At 45.1% G+C, this 20,636-nt stretch overlaps 1 protein-coding gene and 1 long non-coding RNA gene across 6 annotated transcripts in view; one reads left to right on the top strand and one right to left on the bottom strand.

Annotated features, from left to right (window-relative positions):
- Nucleotides 1-20,636, top strand: part of LOC139029190 (uncharacterized) — a 980,011-nt gene that overhangs the window by 583,225 nt on the left and 376,150 nt on the right. The window lies entirely within an intron of this gene.
- The window catches only part of LOC111978093 (protein phosphatase 1B), a 58,590-nt gene that overhangs the window by 33,832 nt on the left and 4,122 nt on the right, over nucleotides 1-20,636 (bottom strand). Inside the window, exon 2 of one of the 5 annotated variants that reach the window (XM_070448675.1) lies at nucleotides 8,767-8,963. The exons of 3 other annotated variants lie outside the window; for them this stretch is intronic. The gene's annotated coding sequence lies outside the window, so the exon portion shown is untranslated. The remainder of the gene's footprint in view (nucleotides 1-8,766; nucleotides 8,964-20,636) is intronic. One more of the 5 variants, XM_070448676.1, reaches the window with a different exon arrangement.

The following is a 20,636-nucleotide window of genomic DNA, read 5'->3' as shown; positions in this document are numbered from 1 at the left end:
CAACGGTTAGCCGACTAGATGGGAATCACCGCCCCAACGGTTAGCCGACTAGATGGGGAATCACCGCCCCAACGGTTAGCCGACTAGATGGGGAATCACCGCCCCAACGGTTAGCCGACTAGATGGGGAATTACCGCCCCAACGGTTAGCCGACTAGATGGGGAATACCGCCAACGGTTAGCCATAGATGGGGAATCACCGCCCCAACGGTTAGCCGACTAGATGGGGAATAACCGCGCCCAACGGTTAGCCAGGGCTAGATGGGGAAGAACAAGCCCAACGGTTAGCCGACTAGATGGGGAATCACCGCCCAACGGTTAGCCGACTAGATGGGGAATCACCGCCCCAACGGTTAGCCGACTAGATGGGGAATAACCGCCCCAACGGTTAGCCAGGCTAGATGGGGATAACCGCCCCAACTTAGCCCGACCAGCGCTAGATGGGGAATAACTGCCCCAACGGTTAGCCCGACCAGCGCTAGATGGGGAATAACTGCCCCAACGGTTAGCCCGACCAGCGCTCGATGGGGAATAACTGCCCCAACGGTTAGCCCGACCAGCGCTCGATGGGGAATAACTGCCCCAACGGTTAGCCAACTAGGGCTAGATGGGGAATAACCGCCCCAACGGTTAGCCGACTAGGGCTGGATGGGGAATGACCGCCCCAACGGTTAGCCAACTAGGGCTAGATGGGGAATAACTTATTCACTGGACAGCTCCCAGGAATGAGAGGACAAAGAGGCAAAACATTTTCCACTTATCTAGGCTAGTCCTTTACACATGGTACGTTTCATTTTCTTCTGCATATGTCTGTGCTCTTTGTCTCTTGAGTATGATACTTTTTGGGTGGCCACAATGTTACAGGTGCTATTTGGGGAAACAGGCCAAACTATCTAAATCATTACATCTGATTTTGAGCACCATAGCAGTGCCTTCGATCTTAGCTTTGCCGGAATGATCTGATCAGAAGAACAGCCAATATTGTGTCAAGTGGGTATCGGAGAAGCAGGCCATCTATCTTTGGCTGGAACTACATTACTGTGGGCTTACAGCAGCATTTCCAGGTGGTGTAGTGTGGAGACCCATTGTTGTAAAAATATATGGTGCTCTCCTTTCTCCATGTTAGCTAGTGATATCCAGAGACAGTCACTGGCCTACTCCAAGATTATAAATGGCGCAGCTTTAATTCCTTTGGCCAAACCTGACCGGTAAGAACATATCACACACACCAAYCATACTTTGTCGCTTAAGAAGGTCAGACACACCAAGAAAACAGACGGCCAAGAGGTACTGCAAGGAAACATACAGCTGACGACCGAGAGGTACTGAAAGGAAAGCATCACCCAAAAACTGTCTTGATGGCCTGCTGGGTAATCGACCTAGTATCGGCGAACAGGACATTTAGAACATGTAGAATTGGCCTGCCCCAACGACAATTTGACTGAGCTAATCAGAGAGCATGGACGTCCGCGAGAGGGGAGCCAAAAGGATTGACAACAAAAAAAGGGAGGACACTTTTTCCGGTGTAATCCACCCCCTTTTCAGCAGGCCTAACTATAGTGAAGAAAAATAGAAATGCAACAATTTAAACGATTTCACTGAGTTACAGTTCATAGAAGGAAATCAGTCAATTGAAATGAATTAATTAGGCCTTAATCTATGGATTTCACATGACTGGGCATAGGTGCAGTAATGGGTGGGCCTGGGAAGGCATAGTTCCACCCACTGGAGAGCCAGGTCCAGCCAATCAGTGAATTTTTCCCCACAAAAGGGTTTTATTACAGACAGAAATACTCCTCAGCACCCTCCCTCCCCCTCCTCAGACGATCCCGTATGTGAAAAAGCCGGATGTGGAGGTCCTGGGCTGGCCTGGTTACATGTGGTGAGTGGATGTGAGGCCAGTTGGATGTACTGCCAAATTCTGTAAAACGACACTGGAGACAGCTTATGATCGAGAAATGAACATTAAATTCTCTGGTAACAGCTCTGTTGGCCATTCCTGCAGTCAGCATGTGAATTGCTCACTCCCTCATCTGTAGCATTGTGTTGTGACAAAACTGCACATTTTAGAGTGGCCTTTTATTGTCCCCAGCACAAGGTGCACCTGTGTAATGATAATTTCATTCAATCAGCTTCTTGATATGCAACCCCTGTCAGATGGATGGATTATATTGGAAAATTAGAAAATTCTCACTAACAGGGATGTAAAGAAATTAATGCAACATTTATTTTAAAAATATGCTTTTTGTGCATTTGGAAAATTTCTGGGATTATATATTTTAGCTAATGAAACATGGGACCAACACTTTACATGTTGCGTTTTTGTTCAGCATAAAACAAAGCTGCATAATACATATTGTTTTTCTGGAGCAAGCCTTTACATCTTTTAAGTCTAGCTAAGGAGTAATGTGCTTGAAGAAGCATGTTTTGTTAGGTTTGATAATGTACACTTGCTCATTAGTTAGCTAGCTATAGTTAGCAGCCACACACACGTCATATGAAATGAATGGGGTGGTAAGTGCAGCACAATGTAATCAACACTAAATGATTTAGCAAGCTAGCAAGATAAAGAAATAATTGAATTCACTCTCCATTATCCCATACGTCCAGTGCCAGTTAACTTCCTAGTTAGCGTTGCCATTTGCCAGTTAGCACAACATAGCTAGCTAGCTACTCAACAGCTGACAAGCAGCTGCTTCATAAAAAAATGTATCCATTGTGATTTAAATTATGCTAGTTATCTAGTTGTGGCCATCTGGCTAGTATAAACAAGGGCTTACTACACATTCGACCTAGCTTTCTAGCTAGCTAACATTAGCCATCTACAAAGGCAAAAGCCAAACATAGCTTGGCAATGGTACTGTCACCTTCTGGTCTGGAGTATTTTAACAAGGCTGAAGGCCGATCTGTGCTATGTGATGAACAAAAAATGTACTGCCGACACCTTGGGCAGAGGTACTAAGTACCTCTCGGCTGTCAGTATTCTTGATGTTTGAGGCAATGAAAACATGCCATCGGCTGCAAAGACCTGTCATTCCAATGACATGTAGAATGTTACGTTCCCCAGTTTCTGTGTTGTAGTTTGTATTTTAGTGTGTGTGTTTCAGCTGATTGGTCGGCCCCAATTGATGATTGGAGAGCTGACCCCGCCCTCTCGTCAAGACGCAYCTGTCTCTAATTACCAGTGCCTTCTGAAGCTATAAAAGCCAGTGTTCTGTTGTTCAGAAGAGAGCGATCATAGGCAGGCTGAGATCATTGCTGGGAGAAGATTGATTGTGATAGAGAGATTGCAGAGAGAGATCATAGGCAGGCTGAGATCATTGCTGGAGAGATTGAATGTGATATAGATCATTGCTGAGAGAAGGTTGATGGCTGAGGGTTATAGCATGTTGGTCGTTGGTATGTACTGTGTTAGTTGTTGCTGGGAGCAGTTGGTATGTTCTGTGTGAGATTGTTGCTCAGAGAGCTTATTGGATGTCCTTTGTTTCTTAGTTTGAGATATTGTTTGATATTCTGTMTCATTTGTTCCCAGGGGGGAAGGGGAAGGCACCTAGGGAGTGCTTAGGCAAGAGGCCCGCGGGCATACATATACCCGTAGTATATTCACTGTCTAGGAACACTAGGTAAGACCTGGGCGGACCACCCCCTGTATTTTGGTTAGTGCACCAGGGGGTGCTAAGTTAGATAAGTAGTGGGTAGGCAGGTTAGATAGGAGAGGGGGAGCTTTGACATTTACTTTCTTTGCTTTGGTTCCATCCAGCTCCTTTTCCCCATATTACCGTGTAAAGTAATAAAATCCTAGTAAATGGCCTATTCTGCCTTTTGTCGTCCTTTCTCACACCTACGGTCCATAACTCTTTCACTTCACAGGGAGTTGAGTTGTAGCAGGGTGTTGCGTTCCCTCTTCTCAGAGGCGTGCGTAACACAATGGGGGCTCATCCGGGATTCCATTAAACCCACCGGACCCTGCTGCACAGAGCTCTCTGTGGTTAGTGATGGTAGGTTGTGAGTTTGGATGACTTGTTTAGTTTGTGTGTTCAGTAGATTGCTGTGTACAAGATGGCTGCCACGTTTTTTGAAGCGCCCTCTGTTGATTGTTTGGTGAGGTTTCGTAAAGTAGACCTTTTAGCTATAGCTGACCATWATGGATTCATCATCCCTGAGAAAGCCCTAAAGGCTTTCTGCTAGTCAGGGAGGGTTCAGTGAGAGAACGACTTCTCTCATTGCAAGGAGAGGAGACGGGTAGACTTTCCGATGCCAAGTCGAAGCTAGGCCACTAGTTGACCCTACGCAGCAACACCCACTTTACAGTTCAGGTCAGCACAATGGTGTTGAGTGGGTCGGCTAGGCTGAGCTATTCCAGCCTGTCCTGTCAGTGGTCTGTCCTATGGCGTCAGAGGGAGCAGTGTGCCTGTCTGTGCCCATCACGCCTCACCCACACCAGGCTATAAATATCACAGGGTTTGTGTTACAGAATAACACCTGCCTCCTCACACACCTGGTCCCTGACTCCATCATCCTCTGCCCACTTTGATTGCACACTGACATTAGCATGACAAAACACTGTCTGCCCCAGCTCTGCTCATTGCTTATGTGTGTGTGCTGTCGTGACATGACTATCATTAATCTGATGACTAATATATTTCATCAACCAACTATGTTTAATTGTTACTCGATTAAATTAATCATGTAACAATTTACTCATTAGGAATATGGGGCACTATGGGAAAAGTAGTTTTTCCTCCATATCTCCGGATTCCTACCACAAGCTCTGAAACTCTTCACCTGGATCATCGCAGCTAGCTAGCTAGCTGCTATCCAAATTGGCTTCTCCTGGCTAACGTCTCTGTCCCGAAGCAAGCACCAATTAGCCTGTAGCTAACCTATGCTTGGCCCATCTCCCAGCTAGCTAAAGAGGTCCATCAGCTACTCCTTGGGCTACAATGCCAATTGGCCTGGACCCCTTTTATTGCCGACACGGAGCCCCGCCGATCCATCACGACTGCACTACCAACGTAATCCAAAGCCAAACCCACTATCTCCAGGTCATTTATAAGTCTTTGCTAGGTAAAGCCCCGCCTTAYCTCACTGGTCACCATAGCAGCACCAACTCGTAGCACGCACTCCAGCAGATATATRTCACTGGTCARCCCCAAAGCCAATTCCTCATTTGGCCGCCTTTCCTTCAAGTTCTCTGCTGCCAATGACTGGAACGAATTGCAAAAATCACTGAAGCTGGAGACCCATATCTCCCTCACTAACTCTAAGCACCAGCTGTCAGAGCAGCTCACAGATCACTGCACCTGTACATAGCCCATCTGTAAATAGCCCATCCAACTATCTCATCCCCATACTGTTTCTTTTTGCTCCTTTGCACCCCAGTATCTCTACTTGCACATTCATCTTCTGCACATCTATCACTTCAATGTTTAATTGCTAAATTGTAATTGTTTCGCCACTATGGCCTATTTATTGCCTCACCTCATTTGCAAACACTGTATATATACTTTTTTCCCCCATTGTGTTAATTACTGTATGTTTGTTTATTCCATGTGTAACTCTTTTGTTTGTGTCGCACTGCTTTGCGTTATCTTGGCCAGGTCGCAGTTGTAAAATGAGAACTTGTTCTCAACTGGCCACCCTGGTCAAATAAAGATAAAATAAAATAAATGAGACTAGATTCCTGCTTACAAGCAAAAATTAAAGCAGGAAGCACCAGTGACTCAGTCTATGACAAAGTGGTCAGATGAAGCAGATGCTAAACTACAGGACTGTTTTGCTATCACAGACTGGAATATGTTCCGGTATTCTTCTGATGGCATTGAGGAGTACACCACATCAGTCACTGGCTTTATCAATAAGTGCGTCGAGGACGTCGTCCCCACAGTGACTGTACGTACATACCCCAACCAGAGGCCAAGGATTACAGGCAACATTCGCACTGAGCTAAAGGGTAGAGCTGCTGCTTTCAAAGAGCGGGACTCTAACCCGGAAGCTTATCAGAAATCCCGCTATGCCCTCCGATGAACCATCAAACAGGCAAAGCTTCAATACAGAACTAAGATCGAATAGTACTATACCGGCTCCAACGCTCGTCGGATGTGGCAGGGCTACAAAGGGAAGCACTGCCGAGAGTTGCCCAGTGACATGAGCCTACCAGAAGAGATAAATAACTTCTATGTTCGCTTCGAGGCAAGTAACACTGAAACATGCATGAGAGCATCAGCTGTTCCAGACGACTGTGTAATCACGGTCTCTGCAGCCGATGTGAGTAAGACCTAGGGTTGCACATTTTGGGGAATATTCAAAGGTGGAAACTTTGTGGGAATTAACTGAAATATATGCAAATTAATATTACCATTTAAATGTAGATGTTTTTTGCATTGGATATATTTTCCATATCATATGGACACAAACAAACCTTTACCTTATAAGTAGACAAAATTGCTAATTAAATTTTTTTCAACAGAAAAATAAAGAAAATTGTTACAAATGGAACTTGAGTTGACTCCTCACATGGGATGATTTCACTAAACAACAAAAGGGAAAATGGAATGATCCCCAATGATCCATCGCATCTCCCAAAAACATTCATCTGTAAAATGATAGTCTAGAAACTAAAGCTTTGGTTGTCTTCCTCTCAGGCTTCCTTGTCTTCTCCCTGGACCTCCTCAATGTCCACCTCTTGAACATCAGACTTTGAGGCCTCATCTTCACTGTCCAACCTTGTTGAGGATGGCTCGTTGTCAGGCTCAGAAAGCTCAAATTTTCCCATATGGCTACCAATTTTTCAACCCTATTATTGGTCAGCCTGTTGCGTGCGCTGGTGTGCATGTTCCCAAACAAGGACCAGTTGCGCTCTGAGACGGCTGAAGTTAGTGGAATTTGGAGGATGATGGAGGCCACAGAGGAAAGAGCCTCAGATCCACAAAGTCCCTTCCACCAGGTGGCTGATAAGATATGTTGGCACAACTGCCATATTGCATGTTCATCCCAAAGCCCTTGCTTGGAAGTGTACTTCGCCAGACTGCCAAGAACCTTGCCCGCATCCAGGCCAAGGTGGCGAGACACAGTAGTGATGAAACCATAGGCCTTGTTGATCTCTGCATCAGACAGGATGCTCTTGCCAGCATACTTGGGGTCCAACATGTACGCTGCGGCGTGTATGGGCTTCAGGGAGAAGTCTTCACGCTTTTTGATGTATTTCAGAACTGCAGTTTCCTCTGCTTGGAGCAGTGAAGTGGGCAGGGCAGTACGGATTTCTTCTCTTACATCTGCAAGCAGAGTCTGAACATCAGACAGGACAGCATTATCTCCCTCAATCCGTGCAATGGCTACAGCTATAGGTTTCAGGAGTTTCAGGCTGCGTACCACTGTCTCCCAAAATACATCATCCAGGAGGATCCTCTTGATGGGGCTGTCCATATCGGCAGACTGTGACATGGCCATTTCTTGGAGAGACTCTTACCCCTCCAGGAGACTGTGAAACATGATGACAACACCACCCCAACAGGTGTTGCTGGGCAGCTTCAATGTGGTGCTCTTATTCTTCTCACTTTGCTTGGTGAGGTAGATTGCTGCTATAACTTGATGACCCTTCACATACTTAACCATTTCCTTGGCTCTCTTATGGAGTGTATCCATTGTTTTCAGTGCCATGATGTCCTCGAGGAGCAGATTCAATGCATGAGCAGCAAAGCCAATGGGTGTGATGTGAGGGTAGGACTCCTCCACTTTAGACCAAGCAGCCTTTATGTTAGCAGCATTGTCTGTCACCAGTGCAAATACCATCTGTGGTCCAAGGTCATTGATGACTGCCTTCAGCTCATCTGCAATGGAGAGACTGGTGTTTCTGTTGTTCCTTGTGTCTGTGCTCTTGTAGAATGCTTGTTGAGCGGTGGAGATTATGTAGTTAATTATTTCTTGCCCACGAACATTCGATCAACAATCAGAGATGATTGCAATACAGTCTGCTTTCTCTATGATTTGCTTGACCTTCACTTGAACTCTGCATCCAGCAAATGAGTAGATAAAGCATGTCTGGTTGGAGGGGTGTATGCTGGGCGAAGAACGTTCAGAAATCTCTTCCAATACACATTGCCTGTGAGCAGCAGAGGAAAACCAGTTGATAACACAGCTCGAGCAAGATTCATCGTGATTTCTCTGACTACGTTCCTCCATTGAGTAAAACAACTTTGATTCCAGGAGGACCATGAGCTGTTGCTATCGATAAGGTGTCTGATTCATCATTTTCACCTTGAATAAAAGTAGAGGGACTTTGTCCGAGGTTGCTTGTTGTGAGCGCTGAGGGAACTTCATGCACTTGGCCAGATGATTCTGCATCCTTGTTGCATTCTTCACATATGATTTGGCACAGTATTTGCAAATGTACATAGCTTTTCCTTCTACATTAGCTGCAGTGAAATGTCTCCACACATCAGGCATATTCCTGTAAAGATTTTTTTTTAATTGGTAAAAAAAAATACAATTCTAAATAGTTCAGCAGTTAGATTAAACAACTCCTTTGTAAAATAAATTTATCAAATGAAACATGTATGGAAACGGGTGAATTAACACTCAGTTATAGCAGGCTCAAGCAAGCTAAAACCCACATGGTAGAAAAAACGAACTAGAAGAAATTGTTAACAAGTTAGAAATGATTTTAAAAAACACACTTTGCTGTAGGCTACTATTTACTAGTTAACAAAAAATCCTTTATGTCACATAAAATATATTCACCCCACCCAGTATTGTAATCAATACTTACCAGAAAGCATGTAGTCCTTGGCTCAGACAGTGTAGTAGTGTAGGCTCAATAGCATCTCATTAGCGGTCAAGATCTTGAGAATCAGCTGTACATGTGATGGAAGAGTGTACTGCACGTGATGGAAGAATGCACTGTGCATGCAGAGGGTTGCAATTCCATTGAATTGGGGATAGTTTAACCAAAATATGCCACAAGAGCTAGAATATCCCACAAAAAAAAAGAGTAAACTTTCTTGATGATTTTAAGCAAAATTCCCCAAATTCCTGGGCTTAACTTCCCATGGAAAATTTCCAGAAAAATTCCAGAAATTTACCGGAAAGTTTCCGACCCTTTGCAACCCTAGTACGACCCTTAAACAGGTCAACATTCACAAAGCCGCAGGGCCAGACGGATTACCAGGACATGTACTCTGGGCATGCACTGACCAACTGGCAAGTGTCTTCACTGACATTTTCAACCTSTCCCTGTCSGAGTCTAATACCAACATGTTTCAAGCAGACCACCATAGTTCCTGTGTCCAAGAACARTAAGGTAACCTGCCTAAATGACTACCGACCTGTAGKACTCACGTCCGTAGCCATGAAATGCTTTGAAATTCTGGTCAAGGCTCATAACACCATTATCCCAGAAACCCAAGACCCACTCAAATTTGCATTACCACACCAACAGATCCACAGATGATGCTATCTCTATTGCACTCCACACTGCCCTTTCACACCTGGACAAAAGGAACACCTGTGTGAGAATGCTATTCATTGACTACAGCTCAGCGCTCAACACCATAGCACCCTCAAAGCTCATCACTAAGCTAAGGAACCTGGGACGAAACACCTCCCTCCGCAACTGGATCCTGGACTTCCTGACGGGCCACCCCCAGGTGGTAAGGGTAGGTAACAACACATCCGCCACGCTGATCCTCAACACGGGGGCCCCTCAGGGGTGTGTGCTCAGTCCCCTCCTGTACTCCCTGTTAACTCATGACTGGACCAGGTTGAGAGTTCCTTGGCGTCCACATCATCAACAAACTAACATGGTCCAAGCACACCAAGACAGTCGTGAAGAGGGCACGACAAAACCCATTCCCCCTCAGGAGACCGAAAAGATTTGGCATGGGTCCTCAGATCCTCAAAAGGTTTTACAGCTGCACCGTCGAGAGCATCCTGATGGGTTGCATCACTGCCTGGTATAGCAACTGCTCGGCCTCCGACCACAAGGCACTACAGAGGGTAGTGCGTACGGCCCAGTACATCACTGGGGCCAAGCATCCTGCCATCCAGGACCTCTATACCAGGCGGTGTCAGAGGAAGGCCCTAAACATTGTTCAGGACTCCAGTCACCCTAGTCATGGACTGTTCTCTCTGCTTCCGCATGGCAAGCGGTACTGGAGTGACAAGTCTAGGTCCAAGAGGCTTCTAAACAGTTTCTACCCCCCAAGCCATAAGACTCCTGAACAGCTAATCAAATGGCTAACCAGACTATTTCATTGCCCCCCCCCCCCCCTCCCCTCTTCTACACTGCTGCTACTGTTATCATCTATGCATAGTCACTTTAATAACTCCACCTGCATGTACATATTACCTCGACACCAGTACCCCCTGTACATATTCCCGCTATTGTTATTTTACTGTTTATTATTTGTCATTCTTATCTTGCTTTTTTTGTTGGTATTTTCTTAACTGCATTGGTTAATGGGTTGTAAGTAAGCATTTCACTGTAAGGTCTACACTGGTTGTATTCGGCGCATGTGACATATAAAATTAGATTTAATTTATTATCATCTTGCTAAACATACAGTTTCTGATATGATTTGTGTTCCCATACTCGAAGATGTTTCCTCTCTCCCACACAGAGAAAACCCTTGCAGAGGTCGGTGGCACTGCAGTGATGTAACCACAGGACTGCTCTAGCTCTGGGGCTGATGTCATGTGTTCCATCTCTATGGTTACTGGGCTTGGAGTGGCAGCCAAGTGGTTCCTATAGCAACTGGGAGCTCTAGCACTGCTGAACAGCAAACCCCTGACCATGCACTGTTTCTTCGCTTGAATGACAGGAGTTTTGTCGAAATAAACACTGCAGACACACTCTTCAGTCGTCACCCCATTTCCCCTGATCCTGGTGTTTCAGTGTATTTGAACAGCAGCACGAAGAGTAAGGTAATAAAACTCCTCAGCTTGGATTCATGTCCCACCTCCCCCAATCATGCTCCCTCAACAGAACCTGTGAACCTCTCGACACAGCTTTCATCAGTAAGTCACCTGAATATCCATGCATTTAAATCACAGAACTGTTTAATGATTTAATTGCATTACTGCTGAGCACATTAAAATTGCCATGCTCAGAGACATATCCCCAGGAACATGAAGAATAGCCTGCTTGGTGGGATTTATTGCCAAAGATGAATTTTGATTCAGGGCAGTCAGCCAGTGAGGTCAGGGCAGGGCAGTCAGCCAGTGAGGGCAGGGCAGGGCAGTCAGCCAGTGAGGGCAGGGCAGGGCAGTCAGCCAGTGAGGGCAGGGCAAGTCAGCCAGTGAGGGCAGGGTAGGGCAAGTCAGCCAGTGAGGGCAAGTCAGCCAGTGAGGGCAGGGCAGGGCAGTCAGCCAGTGAGGGCAGGGTAGGGCAGTCAGCCAGTGAGGGCAGGGCAGGGATCAGCAGTGAGGCAGGGCAGGGCAGTCAGCCAGTGGAGGGAGGGTCAGCCAGTGAGGCAGGGCAGTCAGCCAGTGAGGGCAGGGCAGTCAGCCAGTGAGGGCAGGGCAGTCAGCAGTGAGGGCAGGGCAGTCAGCCAGTGAGGGCAGGGCAGTCAGCCAGTGGAGGCAGGGGAGTCAGCAGTGAGGGGCAGGGCAGTCAGCCAGTGAGGGCAGGGCAGGGCAGTCAGCCAGTGACGGGCAGGACAGTCAGTGACGGGCAGGTCAGTCACCCCCCTCTGACACTGAGTGTGGATTCTGGCTGAACTACTGAGAGACATTCTGCTGAAGTCATGGATTGACAGCATTTGGGATAGCTCAGTTCCTCTCTATTTCCTCTGAGTCACATCACGTCTGTGCTGTTTTCTTGCGTGCTCCGTCTGTCCAACTCACCCAGCCAGCACTCCATGTCAGAGCCATTCAAATCCACCACCACCTCTCCCATTCAAAACATCCACCACCTCAGCCATCTCTCCCATTCAAATCATCCACCACCTATCTCTCCCAAATCGGTCCCAAGAGAACAATAGACATTCACTGTGTGCCGTACACAGACAAACACACAGCAAACACACCCTCTTGTGACCTTGACAGCGGGAATGTCAAGGGATCATGTTCTGGTTCTCCAGGAACCTATCAGAACAAGGAGCGTGTTGAAAATGTCCACTTCCTCGCTAGAATTGGGAGAAGAAGCCAAAATCTCCAGACCGTTTTACACAGGACAAAGGGACATCAGAGAGTCTTAAAAAAGGTAGCTATACTGAGGTAGCATAGGCCCACCCAATGGGGAGCAAGGGATCAGCCAGTCAGAATGAGTTTTTACCCACAAAAATAGCTTTATTAAAAGACAGAAACACTCCTTATCACCCTTCCCCTCAGTCAATGGCACAGGTGAAGAAGCCGGATGTGTAGGTCCTGGGCTGGCGTGGTCACAGGTGGTGTGCGTTTGCGAGTCCTCTAAAGTTCTCTAAAACGACGTTGGAGGCTTCCTTTCTAGGGAGTTTTTCCTGGCCACCATGCTTCTACACCTGCATTGCTTGCTATTAGGGGTTTTAGGCTGGGTTTCTGTATAGCACTTGTGACATCAGCTGATGTAAAAAGGGCTTTATAAATATATTTGATTGATTGACTTTACATGGTACGTTTATATTTGGTAAACTACTCAATGGGTCCATGCAGTGCCAGATTAGCCTCTGATTGAACAGCGGCCAGCCCAAAGGGATGGATGAATGGCACTGCTCTTCCCTAGGCATGCATTGAGGTCAATGGGAGACTAGCCTAACTGAAAATTCGATGTAGATGGATGTTAGGACTGGTGTAGTCAGACCCACCATGGAATACCACTAAGAACAGAAAAAGTAAGGACAAGTAAAGGTGGGCAGACCGATATGGCTGCATGGCACTGTGGGGGTTGTGTACTGTTAAGGCATATATTATGACGACATTGTAAGGTTGTTTGTTTGTTTTGGACTTCGGTGACGGCTTTTCAGCTGTTCGGGCACACCATTTTTTCCCGAGGCAAACCTAAGTTCGGAGCCAAAGTCTATGCCCCTTCATCGGTGATTGGTCAACAGTAGGGATTCTTCAATAAAGTATGTTGTCTTTCAACGAGAGACGACTTGTCATGCACATTTTTTTCATTGATAAATACTGCACCAAACATCTTAGTTCGATATAAAATTGCGCGACTAAGATCTCTGCAAAAACGTCAAAATTAATGACAGATTTCTTGAGTTATCGTAGATTTATTGTGACCATTTTGAGGAAGTGTATACTGACTACGGGATCTCGAGATGGACCAACAGTACTATTGCCACTTTTTTCTAGTTTTTCAAGCGAAGGTCTTTTAATTATGGCTGCAGGGGCAGTATTGAGTAGCTTGGATGAAAGGTGCCCAGAGGTGCCCATACTAAACTGCCTGCTCCTCAGTTCCATATGCTAATATATGCATATTATTATTAGCAGTATTGGATAGAAAACASTCTGAAGTTTCTAGAACTGTTTGAATGATGTCTGTGAGTATAACAGAACTCATATGGCAGGCAAAAACCTGAGAATCCAAACAGGAAGTAGGAAATCTGAGGTTGGTCGATTTTCAACCCAGCCCCTATTGAATACACAGTGGGATATGGATATGTTTGCACTTCCTACGGCTTCCACTAGATGTCAACAGTCTGTAGAACCTTGTCTGATGCCTCTACTGTGAAGTGGGGCCGAAGGAGACAGGAATTAGTCAGGTCTACCATGACCTGACCATGCTCTGATCACATGAGAGGGAGCTCTGTTCCATCGCACATCTGAAGTCAATGGTATTCTTCGGTTGGATCGTTATTCAAGATTTATGTTAAAAACATTCTAAAGATTGATTCAATACAATGTTTTGACATTTCGTCTGCTTTTAGTGAACGCGCTTCCTGACTTTGGATTTGTTTACCAAACACGCTAACAAAAATAGCTATTTGGACATAAATGATGGACATTACCGAACAAAACAAACATTTCTTGTGGGAGTGGGAGTCCATTCCGACGAAGATCAGCAAAGGTAAGTGAAGATTTATAATACGATTTATGAGTTTTGTTGACTGCACAATTTGGCGGGTAACTGTATGGCTTCCTTTTGTGGCTGAACGCTGTTCTCAGATGATTGAATATTGTGCTTTTGCCGTAAAGCTTTTTGAAATCTGACACAGCGGTTGCATTAAAGGAATATATGCGTGCACACTCGTTCGGCTAGCCGACTTTGGCTGAACTGAAGGATGCTGACGCCTTACGCCTAATTGATGGGAATCACAGCCCTTTTTCCCCCCAACAGAGCAAACACATCATCCTCATTCTAAGACGACGAGAGCCATTTCTAAATCCGGAGTCAGTCCTACAAAACAAACACCTCTTCAGGGCACTGAGTAGCCTAATCTGGCCTTAGATGAAGATCGGATCCTAAAGTCATCATCCACAAATAGGCCTATAAACACATGCACAAACAAATCCACTGTCAAACATCTCACACTGACTGAACTACTCCCAGTGGTTCAGTCAAAAGAGTTCCCAGGAATGACCGGGCCAGAGGCGTGTTTCTCTCATCTCTCTGGAACCATTTCAACTGAATTTTAGATGGAATGTTGTTCTGAGGGCAAAAAGTAAAACCAACACTTCTAACAATTATTATCTTTGGGGGAGCTTGGGTCTTTCTTCACTGCGAAAGGGTGTGAATATCAGAGTGACTCTGCACACCAACCCGAATTGCACATACAACATACATATGCATAGGTGGTGCAAAACCCTCAAAGCAAATTAACACACTGCWTGTGTTCAGTTTCCACTTGATATTGATTGAGTTCAGTTATCTGGCCTCTCCTGACCCTTTCAGTCCCTTTCCCCACAGATACCCTGTTCAACGTTACCAGTGACCCAGCACTGGACACTTATTTAGGTGTCATTCTGAGCCCTCCAGTCAACAGTGTGCCGACATCTGGACAGGGGAGACAGGGTTTATCACTCAGAGGAAAGGATAGAGCCAGCCAGAGTGGAACAATTCACGGTTGACACCATTTCTGTTGGTGACATCATTAACGGTCACGTCAGCCAGTAATTGGTTCCCAATAAACCCATCCAATAAACATCTAATATTTTTGGTCACGAACAAAAACGGATTTGCAGACACCGAAATCAACAGGACTGTCTGTGTGACACTCAGGAACATAGGCATAAAACTCAACATACTATGACTTCATTATTGACACAGAAACACACGTCACTGATTAGGCTAGTACAGCCTACTTTCTCTTTTCCCACACACATCCATAACCCCCCGCACACATCCATAACCCCCGCACACATCCATAACCCCCCGCAACATCCATAACCCCCCGCACAACATCCATAACCCCCCGCACACATCCTATTCAAACCCCGCACCCAGAGCTGCCAACTCATTGGCCGAGACACACATTTTACCATCTTCTCACCACCCACAACACATACAGTGGGGAGAACAAGTATTTGATACACTGCGATTTTGCAGGTTTTCCTACTTACAAAGCATGTAGAGGTCTGTCATTTTTATCATAGGTACACTTCAAACTGTGAGAGACGGAATCTAAAACAAAAAGTCCAGAAAATCACATTGTATGTTTTTAAGTAATAATTTGCATTTTAATTGCATGACCATAAGTATTTGATCACTCCTACCAACCAGTAAGAATTCCGGCTCTCACAGACCTGTTAGTTTTTCTTAAAGAAGCCCTCCTGTTCTCCCATCTTACCTGTATTAACTGCAACCTGTTTGAACTCGTTACCTGTATAAAAGACACCTGTCCACACACCAATCAAACAGACTCCAACCTCTCCACAATGGCCAAGACCAGAGAGCTGTGTAGGACATCAGGGATAAATTGTAGACCTGTACAAGGCTGCTGGATGGGCTACAGGCAATAGGCAAGCAGCTTGATGAGAAGGCAACAACTGTTGGCACAATTATTAGAAAATGGAAGAAGTTCAAGATGACGGTCAATCACCCTCGGTCTGGGGCTCCATGCAAGATCTCACCTCGTGGGGCATCAATGATCATGAGGAATGTGAGGGATCACCCAGAACTACACGGCAGACTGGTCAATGACCTGAAGAGAGCTGGGACCACAGTCTCAAAGAAAACCATTAGTAACACACTACGCCGTCATGGATTAAAATCCTACAGCGCACGCAGGTCCCCCTGCTCAAGCCAGCGCATGTCCAGGCCCGTCTGAAGTTTGCCAATGACCATTGATGATCCAGAGGATGAATGGGAGAAGGTCATGTGGTCTGATGAGACAAAAATAGAGCTTTTTGCTCTAAACTCCACTCGCCGTGTTTGGAGGAATAGAAGGATGAGTACAACCCCAAGAACACCATCCCAACCGTGAAGCATGGAGGTGGAACATCATTCTTTGGGGATGCTTTTCTGCAAAGGGGACAGGACGACTGCACCGTATTGAGGGGAGGATGGATGGGGCCATGTATCGCGAGATCTACACCAACAACCTCCTTCCCTCAGTAAGAGCATTGAAGATGGGTCGTGGCTGGGTCTCTCCAGCATGACAACACCCAAAACACACAGCCATGGCAACTAAGGAGTGGCTCCGTAAGAAGCATCTCAAGGTCCTGGAGTGGCCTAGCCAGTCTCCAGACCTGAACCCAATAGAAAATCTTTGGAGGGAGCCGAAAGTCCGTATTGCCCAGCGACAGCCCCGAACCTGAAGGATCTGGAGAAGGTCTGTATGGAGGAGTGGGCCAAAATCCTGCTGCAGTGTGTGCAAACCTAGTCAAGAACTACAGGAAACGTATGATCTCTGTAATTGCAAACAAAGGTTTCTGTACCAAATATTAAGTTCTGCTTTTCTGATGTATCAAATACTTATGTCATGCAATAAAATGCAAATTAATTACTTAAAAATCATACAATGTGATTTTCTGGATTTTTGTTTTAGATTCCGTCTCCACAGTTGAAGTGTACCTATGATAAAAAATTACAGACCTCTACATGCTTTGTAAGTAGGAAAAACCTGCAAAATGTCATCAGTGTATCAAATACTTGTTCTCCCCACTGTATCACACATTGAAAAGTACTGAATGTATTTTTCTAAATTAGTCCATTGTATAGTCAGTTAACTTTTCAACTGTGCTCCAAATCGTTTTGAAATGGGAGCATCTGCGCCTTCAATTTACCATCAGGAGCGGAACCGCTATCATTGTCCTGTCTTGCCACATTGAAGTATATGATTGGTCTGGATATGTAAAGGGGCCTCCCGAGTGGCGCAGCAGTCTAAGGCACTGCATCACAGTGCTAAAGGCGTGATAGTCATTATCTTAAACATACAAATTATTCTAAAGTATTCCACCCTGAAACCATATAATTGTATGAAATGTGTTAGAGTCATAATCCAATAATGTGTGTGACTAGACTTTTTAAGACTAGGCCATTGTGTTACTATTTCGCAATATGAGCAGGGTATAGTTGAGACATTCAAAGACAACTGAACTGTCGACTTGTTAGAACGGTGAAACTAATAACTGGAAAGAGGCCTCCCCACCCTAGGGAGGAGAAAAACTGTTAGAAACGGCTTGCAGAAGATGAAACATGTTGCAGAAGTGTGAAAAACAATGTATGTGAACTGTGGAAAAATACAGCCCACCTAAAGAGAGGTGGAGTTTCTACTGATGTGAGTTCATTTGTGTGTGTGTGTGTGTGTGTGTGTGTGTGTGTTATAAAAAGATTGTGTTCTCATTTTGAAGACAGAGCGCTCTCTGAATAAAGAATTGATCTATTGCAGGCTGAGACTTTGTCTATTTATTTGAACTGGAGCTTTACAACCTTCAGGAATTAGACGGAGATATAAAATAGTTCAGTTAGAACATTGGGATAGACATTCTCGTGACAAGGCGTCACTACAGATCCGGGTTCAATCCCAGGCAGCGTTGCAGCCGGCCGCGACCGGGAGACCCATGAGGTGGCGCACAATTGGCCCAGCGTCGTCTGGGTTAGGGGAGTGTTTGGCCGGCTGGGACGCTCTAGAAACTTTTTGTGGCGGTTCGGGCGCATGCACGCTGACTTCGGTCGCCAGCTGTACAGTATTTCCTCCGACACAGTGGTGCGGCTGGCTTCCGGGTTGAGCGAGCAGTGTGTCTAGAAGCAGTGCGGCTTGGCAGGGTCATGTTTCAGAGGAAGCATGGCTCTTGACAGTCGCCTCTCCCGAGTCCAAACAGGAGTTGCAGCGATGGGACAAGACTAACTACCATATGGATATCACAAAAATTGGGGAGAAAAAAGGGTGTCAAAATTATTGCAAACCCAAAAGTGTAAGTTCGATTCTAGAGGGGGGGAAATAATACAAAAATGATTTGGTTAGGGTGTAGGGGCAGATTTATGTAATATTTTCTTCTGGAGATTTTATTTATTTAGTCTGATCAGTGGAACAAATCTCATTCTTAATGGGCTAAAATACTGGGTAATTACTGTGCTTGTCAGCAACAACACTACTGTTATTCCCCACAATAATAGTATTATTCCACTTCTCCCCAATTCTGCCAGTGTAATCATATACTGGAAATCTGATATACCTACTTGTGTCTTCTGAAAATTATTAACATGAGGCTATACATTTTTGCAGACATTCATGGACAGTTTTGAGTACGTCATACAAATACCCATTGGATATTAAATGCTCCAGGAATCAAATATAATTTGACGTTTGATTTTAGTATTGTGCACATGCTAGGCAGAGATGGTAGGGGGACTCAATTCAAACGCATTATATTTTGTCAACAGTGCATTCGGAAAGTATTCAGACCCTTGACTTTATCCAAATTTTGTTACATTAGAACCTTATTCTAAAATGTATTCAATTGTTTTTTCCCCCTCATCAATCTACACACAAAACCTCTGGAGATGGGATAACCTTCCTGAAGGACAACCATCTCTGCAGCATTCCACCAATCAGGCCTTTATGGTAGAGTGGCCAGACAGAAGCCACTCCTCAGTAAAAGACACGACAGCTCGCTTGGAGTTTGCCAGTCTCAGACCATGAGAAACAAGACTTTCTGGTCTGATGAAACCAAGATTAAACTCTTTGGCCTGAATGCCAAGGATCACGTCTGGAGGAAACTTGGCACCATCCCTACAGTGAAGCATGGTGGTGGCAGCATCATGCTTTGGGGATGTTTTTCAGTGACAAGGAGACTAGTCAGGATCTAGGGAAAGTTGAACGGAGCAAAGTACAGAGAGATCCTTGATGAAAACCTGCTCCAGAGCGCTCAGGACCTCAGACTTGGGCGAAGGTTCACCTTCCAACAGGACAACAACCCTAAGCACACAGCCAACACACAACACAGGAGTGGAGTCTCTGAATGTCCTTGAGTGGCCCAGCCAAAGCCCGGACTTGAACCCGATCGAACATCTCTGGAGAGACCTGAAAATAGCTGTGCCGCAACGCTCCCCATCCAACCTGACAGAGCTTGAGAGGATCTGCAGAGAAAAATGGGATAAAATCCACAAATACAGGTGTGCCAAGCTTGTAGCGTCATACCCAAGAACACTCAAGGCTGTAATTGCTGCCAAAGGTGCATCAAACAAAGTACTGAGTAAAGGGTAAGCTTACTGATTACTGTAAATGTGATATTTAAAACAAAGCATTTGTTATACATTGGCAAAAATGTCTAATAACCTGTCATTATGGGGTATTGAGTATAGATTGATGAGGGAAAATGTGGAAAAGGGGTCAGAATACTTTCTGTATGCACTGCATTCAGATGAAGACGATGGTAGGGTCTTCAACTAGTAGGCCTCAAACCACCTGAAAATATATATTTATTTGATTTATCTTTAAGTTTTTGTTGATTTTGTGAAATTAGCCCCATTCTAAGAGAAAGTTTTTAAAAATTCTAAATGTTTGTCTCATTACCTTTAAAGCAGTCTATGGACAAGGAGACCGCAATCTATGATTTGGTTAACCACTGCCATTAAATCATTAATATGAAAATGTCCTGTGCAGAGCATTGGTGTAGTGGTGGTAACACTCCCTGACATGTCTCTCATACAACTTTCCACTTGAGAACAGGGATCCATTCCTGCTTCCAACCTTCCCAATGTTTCTCCCATTTACCTGTCTCCTCATTTCATTACTGTCTGAATAATGTACCAAACCACCTAAAAAAATATGTACAACATTTAAGAATAAGCATACTTTACACGCAATCCCCCCAAAATCTCAAAGCAGTCAAATTTTGTGTGTTCATTTAATGTTCAAAGTATCCTGAATACACCGGACCGGTGGGTTTTATTTGAACATTTTCCACCCTGGTCATAGGCCTAAGCCATAGAAGCAGAGTGGACTGCTATACTATTCAATGAACATGTCAGACGTTCTGGCTGGCTTTCCGTCTCCCAATAATGAGACCAAATGTCTGAGCCGTCCAGCATAAACACCAGCTCTACAACTGAGTTGGAATAACAGGCTGAATGAGCAGCTGGGTTGTGTTCAGTTCTGCGCAAAAAAAGGATGACATGTTTTCAAACACAGTTAACAGAACAAGCCTAAGCCTACTACAACTTACCCAACAAGAACCAGGAGTCAAGAACATTAAAAAAAAAAATTTAACGGTCCTCAGTAGAGCCCAGGAAAAAAGAAATCCAGACCACTACTTTTTTTTCTTCAACTC

The sequence above is a fragment of the Salvelinus sp. IW2-2015 genome, linkage group LG18 (genome assembly GCF_002910315.2).
Source record: "Salvelinus sp. IW2-2015 linkage group LG18, ASM291031v2, whole genome shotgun sequence".
NCBI lineage: Eukaryota > Metazoa > Chordata > Actinopteri > Salmoniformes > Salmonidae > Salvelinus > Salvelinus sp. IW2-2015.
Note: the sequence above shows the minus strand (reverse complement) of the source record. Positions and strands in the feature narration are given on the sequence as shown.